Below are 11,033 nucleotides of genomic sequence, written 5' to 3'. Positions count from 1 at the left end.
GTGGGCGGTAGTGCTGGGCCAGCATTCAGGAAGCTGGTTGTCGTCTGGCGTAAAAATTGACTGAAAGTGCCGGTTGAATGAATTTGCCTTTTCTCTGCCTTCCTGGGGAGATACCGGCGGATGAGGGTTTGTACGTTGATTTATATAATGCCAAAACTTATACGGGGCTGTTTTGATAAAATTGTTTAAAGTACTACTGCAGAAACGTTCTTTCGAGCATTTAATTTTACTCTTAAGTGACTTTGTTAATTCCTGGATCCGCAATTGGTAGTCTGGGACAGCTCGTAACATGTTAGATTTGCCTAGCCTTTTTATTTTGCGCTTCGTATGTATTATTTCACGCGTGATCCAAGGATTTTGCTTACGGATGACCTTTTTTTGTTGAGGGTACAAAACGGTCAATGCAATGCCCAATATGAGCTTTGAATTGAAGCCAGGCCTCGTCTATGCTCATTTGTTCGTTGGTGCAGAGATCATAGAAGTCTGGAAATTCGTGAGCAAGGTATGTAAGTATGGCTGCGTCATCTGCTCTATTAAATACGTGTACACTTTTAAATGGACGATGAGAGCGGATGACATTCAATAAGGGCAAGGTGCACACCACCAGTTCATGGTCAGAAAGGCCTTCATGTGTATGAATGTTAATTGTACCGCGGAGGAAGTGATTTGTAACAAATATTAGGTCGAGAATTGTTCTGGACGCTCCCTGGATGCGAGTGGGCGTGGAAACAAGCTGACTTAGATTAAATGTGAATAAAAAATCAAGCATTATGGAGCTTGCCACAGTTCCTGAACCCAGAGAGCTCCAGTCAATTTCTGGAAAGTTAAAATCTCCTGCCATTAGTATCCTGCTGCCAGACATATGCTTTAACATGTAATCAAACAAGGGATCTAGGTACGAGTTTTCTGCGTTTGGTGGCCGATAAACAGCGCCAACGTGCGCGATACCATTTGTCAGATAAATCTTACACCAAACTGCTTCAACTGTTGGAACGTCCGGCATGACTGAATATTTTATGTCACCTTTAATAAGCAGAGCGACGCCCCCTCCTTTTGATTCTCTGTCTTTTCTTACAATTGTGTAGCCCGGCGGCACAATTTCACGGTCTGAAATGTTTTTGTGTAACCATGTCTCTGTAACTGCGACAATATACAATACAATACAATCTTTATTCAACATCTCAAGGATGTTTGGAGTACAGACAAAAAGCCTGACATAGGCTTGACTAGGCCCGCACCCCAATACATGGCAAACAGAGGCAGCGCATGGTAAAAATATAAAGAGGAAAAAAAAGAGAAAAGAAAAAAGAAAACACAGCATTTGGATTTTGGGAACGCAATCTGCAGCTACTGCTGCAGTAATAAAAAATATATATATAAGTGCATAAAGCAGACTAATAAGTGACAGTGAAACATACGCAAGTCCAAGTTGTGCATACATCAATAAGACATACAGGTAATGAAATTATTACATAACATATAGAAGCGTGCACAAACCTAGACTCCCGTATAAGATAGTTGAAATATATCTGGCAAAAAGTAGAGATACAGAAGTAAATGAAAAAAAAAATGGTTCCAAAGAATAAGAAAAACATGTTCACATTCTAATTCCATACAAATTTCATTCGTAGGTTTTTCAATGAAATAGATTGTATATCTGTGTTCTTGTCCTTCAAGAAATCATTTAGCATTGTCGGCAGTTGGAATTTCAACATTTGATTTCCATAACCCGTACGGCATTTACTCACATTCCATTGTTCGGGCTTGCGCGTTGGGTAGGTAGGAGTGTGCTTTTCTAGTCCGGCCAGCAATTTTAATGCATTTATATTTTTAGATTCTTCTCATTTATATTGTTTAGACAGTCTATAGGTGTACATAGATTCTACACTAACAATGTTCAGCTGCCTGTACATGTCCTTCGTATGGCTTAAATAGGGTGCTTTACAAATTATGCGGATGGCACGTTTCTGTAGCAAGTGAAGATCATTAATATTATTTTTGCTTGTGGTTCCCCATACAAGTGCGCCGTAGTTGAGCGTGGATGAGAATAAAGAGTTGTAAAGCAGAATATTAACTGCTCTTCGAAAAGTAAAACAATGACGCCGCATGAGACCAACAGTTTTCGACAGTTTTTTGATGAGGTCATTTATGTGCTGATCCCAGGACAAATTTGCAGAAAAAATAACACCGAGCGACTTGAAACTCTGCACAACCTCTATCTCTATACCCTCAATTAGAATTGGTGGTAGTACATAAAGTTTATTTTTTGGATGAAACATAACAGCCTTGGTTTTTCCAATATTTAACTTCAACCCATTTTTTGCTGCCCTGGTGCTAACTATACGAAGTGCACGATTAGCACGACGGGACAAATCTGCACCGGAAGAGCCGGAAAAGAATAAACTTGTATCGTCTGCATAAATTATGTACTTGGCCGTTGGGTCAGTGTTTACTATGTCATTTATATATAAAACAAATAGAAAAGGACCTAGAATGCTTCCTTGCGGAACGCCTAGTTTAACCGGTTTTACGGTGGAAAAATGCCCTGTTATCACAACACACTGTGATCGGTGTTCAAGGTAGGATGAAATTAACTGAAGGGCTACACCGCGAATACCATAACACTCCAACTTTTCAATCAGTATACGGTGACTAATATAGTCAAAGGCTTTTGTAAAGTCAAGGAAGACACCAAGGACCATGTTTTTGTTTTCAAAACTTTCCAGGATAATTTCTTTTTGCGTAAGTAGCGCTAATTCAGTGGACCTATTTTTTCTGAAGCCATATTGCGCGGGAGCTAAGATGTTACAGTGATCGGTGAAAGAAGTTAGTCGTTTGAGAATAACTTTCTCAAGTCCTTTCGAAAAAACTGGAAGTATTGAAATCGGACGGTAATTAGAAAGGTTGTTTCGGTCGCCCTTTTTATATATTACGGTTACCTTGGCACACTGCATACTCCGGGGGAACACCCCTGATGAAAGGCAGATGTTGAATATATGCACCAATGTATGGGCAATTAAGTCTATTACATGTTTTACAGGCTTCACTTGAAGGCCCATTATGTCAGTGGAGGTGCTGTTTTTTAGGCTCGCAAACGTAGTTATTATTTCAGTTTCCGAGGCCGGCTCCAAAAACACAGCTTGTGGGCAAGAAGGTTTCATGAAAGTTGAGTAGTCTCCGCCGGACGACACTGAGGCCAGAGAAAGGAAGTGGTCATTGAAAGTATTTGCTAATCTCTCTCCTGATATTTCTACGCCATTATTATCTAGCTTTGTGATCGTCTCCGGAGATTTTCCGAAAATTTGGTGCAATCTACGCCAAACCTGACCTGATTGCTGATTCGAGGAAGTTAAAAGACTATAGTGGTAACGATTCCTAGCAGTACGAAGTTCTTTGGTGACTTGATTTCTATACCTCTTAAAGGCTTCGAGCGCGTCCGGGCGCTTGCTTTTGATAAATTTCCGGAAAAGCCGGTCACGCTTTTTAATGCGGTTTAGCAGTTCTGACGTTACCCACGGTTTCCGGATTTTCTTTGACCTATGAAAACTTTTTTTCGGAAAGCAGGAATTATACAAAGACAAAAACTTTTTTAAGAACTTGTCATAAGCTACGTCAGGATTATATTCAGAGAGGACGTCATTCCAGTTTACTTCTGCAATGCATTCACGAAAGCTAGATAACGTGCGCGGATTGATTTGCCAGCGGAGCAAAGGCAGCTCAGATTTCGCATTGATTTTAAAACCGTGATACACTGAGAGAAATATCGGAAGGTGATCACTCAAAGAGTAATTAATGATACCAGATTTAATACGATAAGTTTCGAAGTTAACTATAAAAAGATCAAGAAGTGTTTGGGAGCCAGCTGCTAGCCGTGTAGGTGACGTTATCACATTTTGGCATGAGTGAATATTCAAAAGGGATTCAAATTTCATCTTTGGGCTATTCTCAGCCAGAAAATTAATATGGAAGTCTCCACCCAATATAATGTAGAGGTTTTGAGCATTGAGAAACTGTAGCAAAGAATCCATGAAAGTGAAAAATGAAGAGACGTCACCGCATGGTGGACGATAACAACTACACAATAAGTATTTGCGCGATTTTAGTACAAGCACTTCGAAGTCAGTAGAAGCACAACAGAACTCATCAAGAACTTCGCACTCAATTTCGTTAGAAATGAGCATCGATACACCGCCACCACGTTTACCTACACGATTAACAAAGTAAGATTTGTAGCCAGATAGCTTAATCACGTCCTCTACACAGTCAAACCAGGTTTCTGAAAACATCACTACATTAAATATTATATTGGCTTGGCTAAAGAAAACCTCAAGAGCGCCATCCTTATTCCTGCCAGATCGCAGATTAAAATGAATGCAGTTCAAACACAGTCGAGAATCACCCAATGCACAGCCGTCCAGCTCCGTCGCGTCAACTAAGCCGCTCATACACGAAGCCATCGTGAGAGAATTAGGACAGATTTATATCTCGGCAACAGGCTATCAATCGACCAGCGCTTGAAATATGCGGAAAGACAACTTCGCGCTGTTGCGCACCATTCATACTGGAGGCGGTGCATTAGGCTGGCATTCAGATTGTTCGATATCAAATGTACGCAGAAACCTGCGCCAACATATGACGACTCATTGAGAATGCTTTGTGCAAGCAATATCGGCAGTGGTTTAACTTTTAAAGGTCTGCGTAAAAAAAAAAGGGGGGGGGGGGACTTCAAGCGCCCACGGGCACAAAAGAAAGAGACGTGCACTGTCGTAATCAACTGCAAACCTAGTGTACATGTTACAAAACGGCGATGAAGGCGGGTTTCTGGTTTCCGCTCGAAGCCTAATCGTTGGTGCTACGTTAGCTTCGTTGCAATCTGTTGTGTGGAAGTCTGAAAACTTCCACCATATACCGTTCCATTTTTTGTGAGTTAGTGGTACCATCACGCGTTCAACGTCCTGACAGGAAACGTTTTTAGACCTAACAGCGCCGCTCCAACGAACGTTAGTTTCCATGTTCTGCTCCATTGTTTGTTAGCTTTTTTTCCCCCTTTTTGCAAGTCCTAGCTGATACAGGGACACTTTCACTGCATCTTTTCAAGATCGCTTTCCTGCTTGATGACCAATGCGTCAGAGCCATCTGACTTTCTAGCGAAAATTTTTCCGTTGCGGCACCAGACATACTTCCAGCCAGAAGAACGCTTTTTGGCAGCAGCCATTCCCAAAAGAAGCTTGAGAGCAGGGCACAGGTGTTCATTAACAAACACAGGGGATTCTGAAGTGTTGCCAAGGTCGGAATTCTTAAGGCGCAGCTTTCTAGCCTTTTCGAGTAAGGAATCCCTCTTTTGGCGCTGACTGAACTGAACGGACAATGCAGCTGGGCTTATTCTTGGACGGGACGCGATGACAAGCCTCAATGTCCTCAGGGGCAATGGCCACACCAGCGAGCGCACCAATATCACAAACAATGCTGGTGACGTCCTCGTCGGGTTTTTCATCTAATCCTTTAATTTCAACGTTTTTGTTTCTCGAGTATTGCTCTGTCTGTGTCAGACGGAATTCCGTGCCAGCTAGGCGTTTCTTAAGGGCATCAAGCTCAGCACGCAGTGCATTGTTTTCTTCTCTTAGTGCAGCATTCTCTGCCTTGACGTCACTGCAATCTTTCTTAAGCTCTTCAAAAACTTCGTTCATGTGAGTCATACTTTTTTCATTTTCACGCGCTTCCGCACGCAGTTCCCTCATATCGGCACGTAAATCCCGTTCAACTGTTTCACGGGCTGCCTTTATCTCCTGCCGCAGTTCTTCCCTCCGATCGTTGATTTGTTTGCTCATTTTGAACGAAATGCACAGCAAAGTAACTTCGCACAATGTATATTGAAACACTCAAGGGCAGCAGTGACAGCGAACGCACGCGCAGCGTGCTAAAATAAAGAGGGCTGACAAACCAACCTGCAAAACAGACGGAATGAAGGCTCAGAGCGTGCAGTCCGCTGCGCTGCCACTGCTGCCAAATGAGGAGCGGCTATGCCGGGCGGTTCCTTTTATGCGCTCTGATGATCCTGGTGGCGTCAAAGTCCCAACTGCGCAGAAGCTTCGGTCGTTTTTCGCACCACCTGCCGGTAGAGACGGCGATCCCGATGACGGCTTTCTTTCTTGCTTCTGATAACTACACAGATGATACCGGGATTCTGCAAAACAGACGGAAAAACGCTTAAAGGGGTTTAAAGGGTTAAAAGGGTTTAAAGGCCAGCACAATAGCTTCAAGTCCATGCGTTTTATTTGTAATACTGCGTGCATTTAAGTTGAGTACAGTTATTGACGTTTGCTCCTGGTGATTCGATTTCCAGTGTTGTTTTGATCTTCATTTTTTGGCTTAACTGGAACAATGTCACTGCTCTCACTATCCCACATGAAGAGCTGACCATTTATTTTCACTTTGTCATATACCAGAGATACCTTTTCTTTTCTATCACGGTGTTCTTTAGTGCGGTCCCATAATTTTTTCCTAACATTCCTGACATCAAGCGAAAACTCTTCTCCAATGGAGAAACCGGAATCTTAGTTTAGAACATTGTTTAAGAATGCTAAGTTTGTCTCGGTAGTCAAGAAACTTCAAGATTATAGGCCTAGGTCTAGTTTCGTTGTCTTTACTTGGTCTGCCCAGACGATGAATTCTGTCAATTTCTGTCTTTGTAATTCCAAGTACATCCTCAAAGACCGTTTTCGTGGCAGTTTCATGCAAAGTGTCTGTAGTTTCATCCTCCTGCTCCTTAACACCATAAATAATTAGATTAGAGCGACGGCTTCTGTTCTCAAGCTCATCGAGTTTGCTGGTCATGGTAGCAAGGTTACGTTCTAATTCCGTAACTTTCCTGGCGCACTCCGTGAGTTGCGTTTCAAGCCCACTAATTTTTTCAAGCTTCTTTTCTATTGCAATAAGCTTCTGGTTGGCTACAGCTTTACCTTTCTTAATTTCCTGAATGTCTTCAGCAATTACCTTCAGCTGTTCAGAAATCGTTTGGTCAATAGGGCCGGGATTTTCTTCGATATCACCGCCAAGCAAAAGCTGATATCGGAGCGACACAATCACATTCAAGAGCAATTCACAAAGCGGCTGTGGGCACGGCAGCAACAGTAAGCAGACGTTGTTACTTCTAAATGATTTCCCGTAACGTTTCTCACCTGTGCTAAAAATGCGAACGGGTTGGTGACGCTCATCTTGGCGTTGCCGCCGCGCCCACTGCCGAAGGATCCGGCGAAGCCGCATTTTATACTGGATGGTCCCGATGTCCGTGTCGATGCGTTTGTGGTTTCCGTTGATAGCCGCGTGGTGCCATACGAGATATGATAGTCGCGCTGGTGAAAAGTGGCGGGTCGAAACGCTGGGATCCCTTCATCGCCTCCAGTAGTCCGAAGAATGGTCACTGATGCTTGATATGCCGATGGCGGCGCCTCTGGTAACAGCAGCAATCCAAGAAAAACCTGTGCGAAAAATGCGAACGGGTTGGTGACGCTCATCTTGGCGTTGCCGCCGCGCCCACTATCCAGGTATCAGAACTCTAGAGCTTATACTTATTTTTCTTGTGATTAGCTTCTTGTTTAGGGGACTAAAAGATTTGACAACAGACTATATTCATTAGTGGAGGAATTCCGTGCGGCGCTGCTGGATGTGGTCGGAGCCTCACTGCATTATTAGAGTGTATTGGACTATGATGTAGGTTGCTGCCGCATGAAAAAAATAATTGCGACAAAATCCCACTGAAACAATGCACATTAGACGGATTTGAGCGTCATCCACATGTTAATTTTGGAAAGGCCGAATATAATGCCAAGAAAGCAACCATGAGTCTTAGGCGATATCAACGACCTCTAGTTCATGCATTGTTAAGAAAAATTGTAATAAGTGTTCTCTTGGAGTTAAATTTTCTTTAAGCGACTTGACCTTGAGACAGTGAAGATTGTTGAAACAGCATGCGTGCTGCTGTGGCAACAGTGCACTAAGAAAATTCAAAAACCTTTTCATGAAAGATTGCCAAGGATGGCGGTTAAAGAAGGCACACGTGGGTCACACTGATTTCGACTCTTGAATATGTGACCATCGTTAGGGCTTTTGAACCGCAAGATACTAACTACACCTTGACTATCTGAGGCATGCAGGGTTTAGCAGGCAATCAGTGTTCTGTTCAAGTAAGCGTTCGGAAATCCTGTCTAGGGCTGTAGCCTTGTTACTTCACGCATTTCTTAGTGTTGCTATTAGGTCCTAGAGTTACGAAACTTCCCCTGAAGGAAGAAAAACATTTACTGAGCGTTGAGATGGAAGAACAATGTGGTCGAAGTAAACCAGGTGGAGCTTTTAGTCCAAAACTCCCATGGCTCCGGCCGACGCCGTGGAGGTGGCCATGAGTGCCTCCTGGTCTTCCAGCGTGACGCTGGCCAGCCGCACCTCCTACTGCTCCAAGGCCGCATCGGGCGGCTTTAGGTGGTGTTGTTTGTGGGTGCGTATGTCCATGTGATATTTATTTATTTATCAGTGTATCCATAGCGCCTGTACGGCATTGGGAGGGGGGGGGGGGGAGGAAAATACAAGGCAAGAGCGTAAATGCAGCAATTACATCACCAATCAGAAATATGCAACAATGGAATCTGTTCAGCACAGAAACAAAGGAGTCATTTGATACGACAGTTGAAACAGCACTATCAAGTCGGTGATTCTTCGGGGAAAAAATGACATTTTGAAGAGGTCTGTTCTACAGTATATTTATTTCACCTTGTTCCTGTGACCAGTACGCGACGAAATGTAGTTAGGACTCAGCATGTACCGACCGGGTTCTGTACCTGTTTCTTAATGAAAGATATTGTGAAAGAATTTCAGACGAAGGATTTTTCTTCGTTTTTCAAGCGTGTCCCAGCCAAGACTGTCTCTTGCCATTGTTACACTGAAGTTCTTTGAGTAGTTGTTAAAGACAAAGCGAACTGCCAAGTTATGTACTCTTTCTAATTTACGAATATTACTCACTGTCCATGGATCCCACACTGTGCACCCATATTCAAGTACAGACCGGACAGACGTCTTGTATAACAGTGCTTTTGTTTCAGCCGGTAACCGTTTCGTGTTTCTGCAGATGAACCCTAAAACTGTGCAGGCTTTAGCTGCAGTAAAATGAATATGTCGATTCCACGTGAGATTGGCTGTTATGTAGACGCCTAGATATTTGTGCTCCGTCAATGATTTTAAATTTGTTCCATTAATATTTTAAGCATATTCTTGAGATGTCTTTTTTCTAGTGAAGGACATGTATACTGCTCTATGTTTAGGTTAATTTACATGTATCATGTATAGCACCATACGGCAACACTATTTAAGCCTTCCTGTAATTGGATGCAGTCATTTGGATTAGTAATTGGCCTGTACATCACAAAATTGTCCGCGATAGTCGTACACAAAAAGAAATGCAATCACAAATGTCATTCATATAAATTAAAAACAACAGTGGGCCCAGAACAGGCCCTTGCGGTACGCCAGAAGACACACCTTCACCATTCGACTGTTCCCTATTTATAATCACCTTTTGACTTCTTAAATTAAGATACTTGTTATCCATTTAACGACTGATTCATTTGTGTTATACCAGGACAGTTTTTCAATCAACAGCGAGTGGGAAACAACATCAAAAGCTTTTTTTGAGTCCAAGAACACACAGTCAACAATAATCCCTTGGTCTAAAGCACCTTCTAAAGATCCCTTGGTCTAAATATTTTGGCCGCAGCGGTTGCGGCGGTGAAACAGCGTCTTATACTGGACTACGCCTACGTAGGTTGGATCCACACCTCCTGATTCTGCAGCAGCGCTCGTGCAGCTCATGACACAGCGTTAGCCATCACCTGATTACCCACCAACACCTGACTGCCCACCAGCGCCCCCACAACAGCATCCATCCCGTCCCTCCCCCTCTGGACCCGTCTACAAAAGCAGCGCCCCATCGTACTGACAGCCATTTGGCAGCAGCGGTTGCGGCGGTGAAACAGCGTCTTATACTGGACTACGCCTACGCAGGTTCGTGTGGAACTATTTATAAAGTTTTGTTTTGTTTTGTTTTGCCGCAACACTTGAAGGATGTCGACGCGTTGCGAAAGGAAGTAGGCGAGCTGCGCAGCAGCCTTTAGCTTTTTAATGAATTGTATTGAAAGATGAATGACGAGCAAGCCCACCTCGTAAAAGAGAATAGCGACCTATTCCGAAAAAACAAGCAACTAGCTCAAAGAGTGACCGAATTGGAGCAATACTCCCGAATGAAAAATGTAGAAGTCAAAGGGTTTCCTACCACTCAGGGCGAGAACTGTGTCGCCATCATTGAGGAAATAGGAAAAAAATTTGAGTGCCCTGTCACCACCTGAGACATTGATGTTGCCCACCGTGTTCCAGCTAAGGAAGATGAGAACATTATCGTTCGCTTTTACTCCCGCGAAAAGAAAACCGAGTTTGTTAAGAAGGCGAAAAAAGCACGCATTACAACAAGTTCCATAGGTTTCACAGCACCCATTCTTGACAAGTCCGTTTACGTTAATGACAACCTGACTCCGGAAAACAAGCGCCTGTTTGCAAAAGCACTGGCTCTAAAAAAGGGAAAAGGCTGAAAATTCCTTTGGGTTGATAACTGCCGTATCAAGGCTCGCAAGACCGATGAGAGCCGCGTGCACCGAATCTCCGGAGTCGATGACCTCGCTATGTTCACATAATCTAATCTTCACTGCACGCGGGTCCGCGGCTCCTCATTGCAATGTATTACGATCTTGACCAGTTAAAGTACTTTCTTGCAAACTCAGTATCATCGCAGAAATCTATCATCCATTTCAACACTCGCAGCCTGCCGAAGCACTATGACGATATGATAAACTTTCTAACCCTCGCCAACCATACCTTCTCCCTTATTTGTTTATCGGAAACATGGTTGTCAGCTTCAGATGGCAAAATATTTTCGATACCAAATTATCAAGCTGAATACTACCACCGTTCATCAGACCGTCATGGTGGTTCGG

The sequence above is a fragment of the Amblyomma americanum genome, chromosome 2, assembly GCF_052857255.1.
Source record: "Amblyomma americanum isolate KBUSLIRL-KWMA chromosome 2, ASM5285725v1, whole genome shotgun sequence".
NCBI classification, from domain to species: Eukaryota; Metazoa; Arthropoda; class Arachnida; order Ixodida; family Ixodidae; genus Amblyomma; species Amblyomma americanum.
This window is presented reverse-complemented; position numbering follows the sequence as displayed.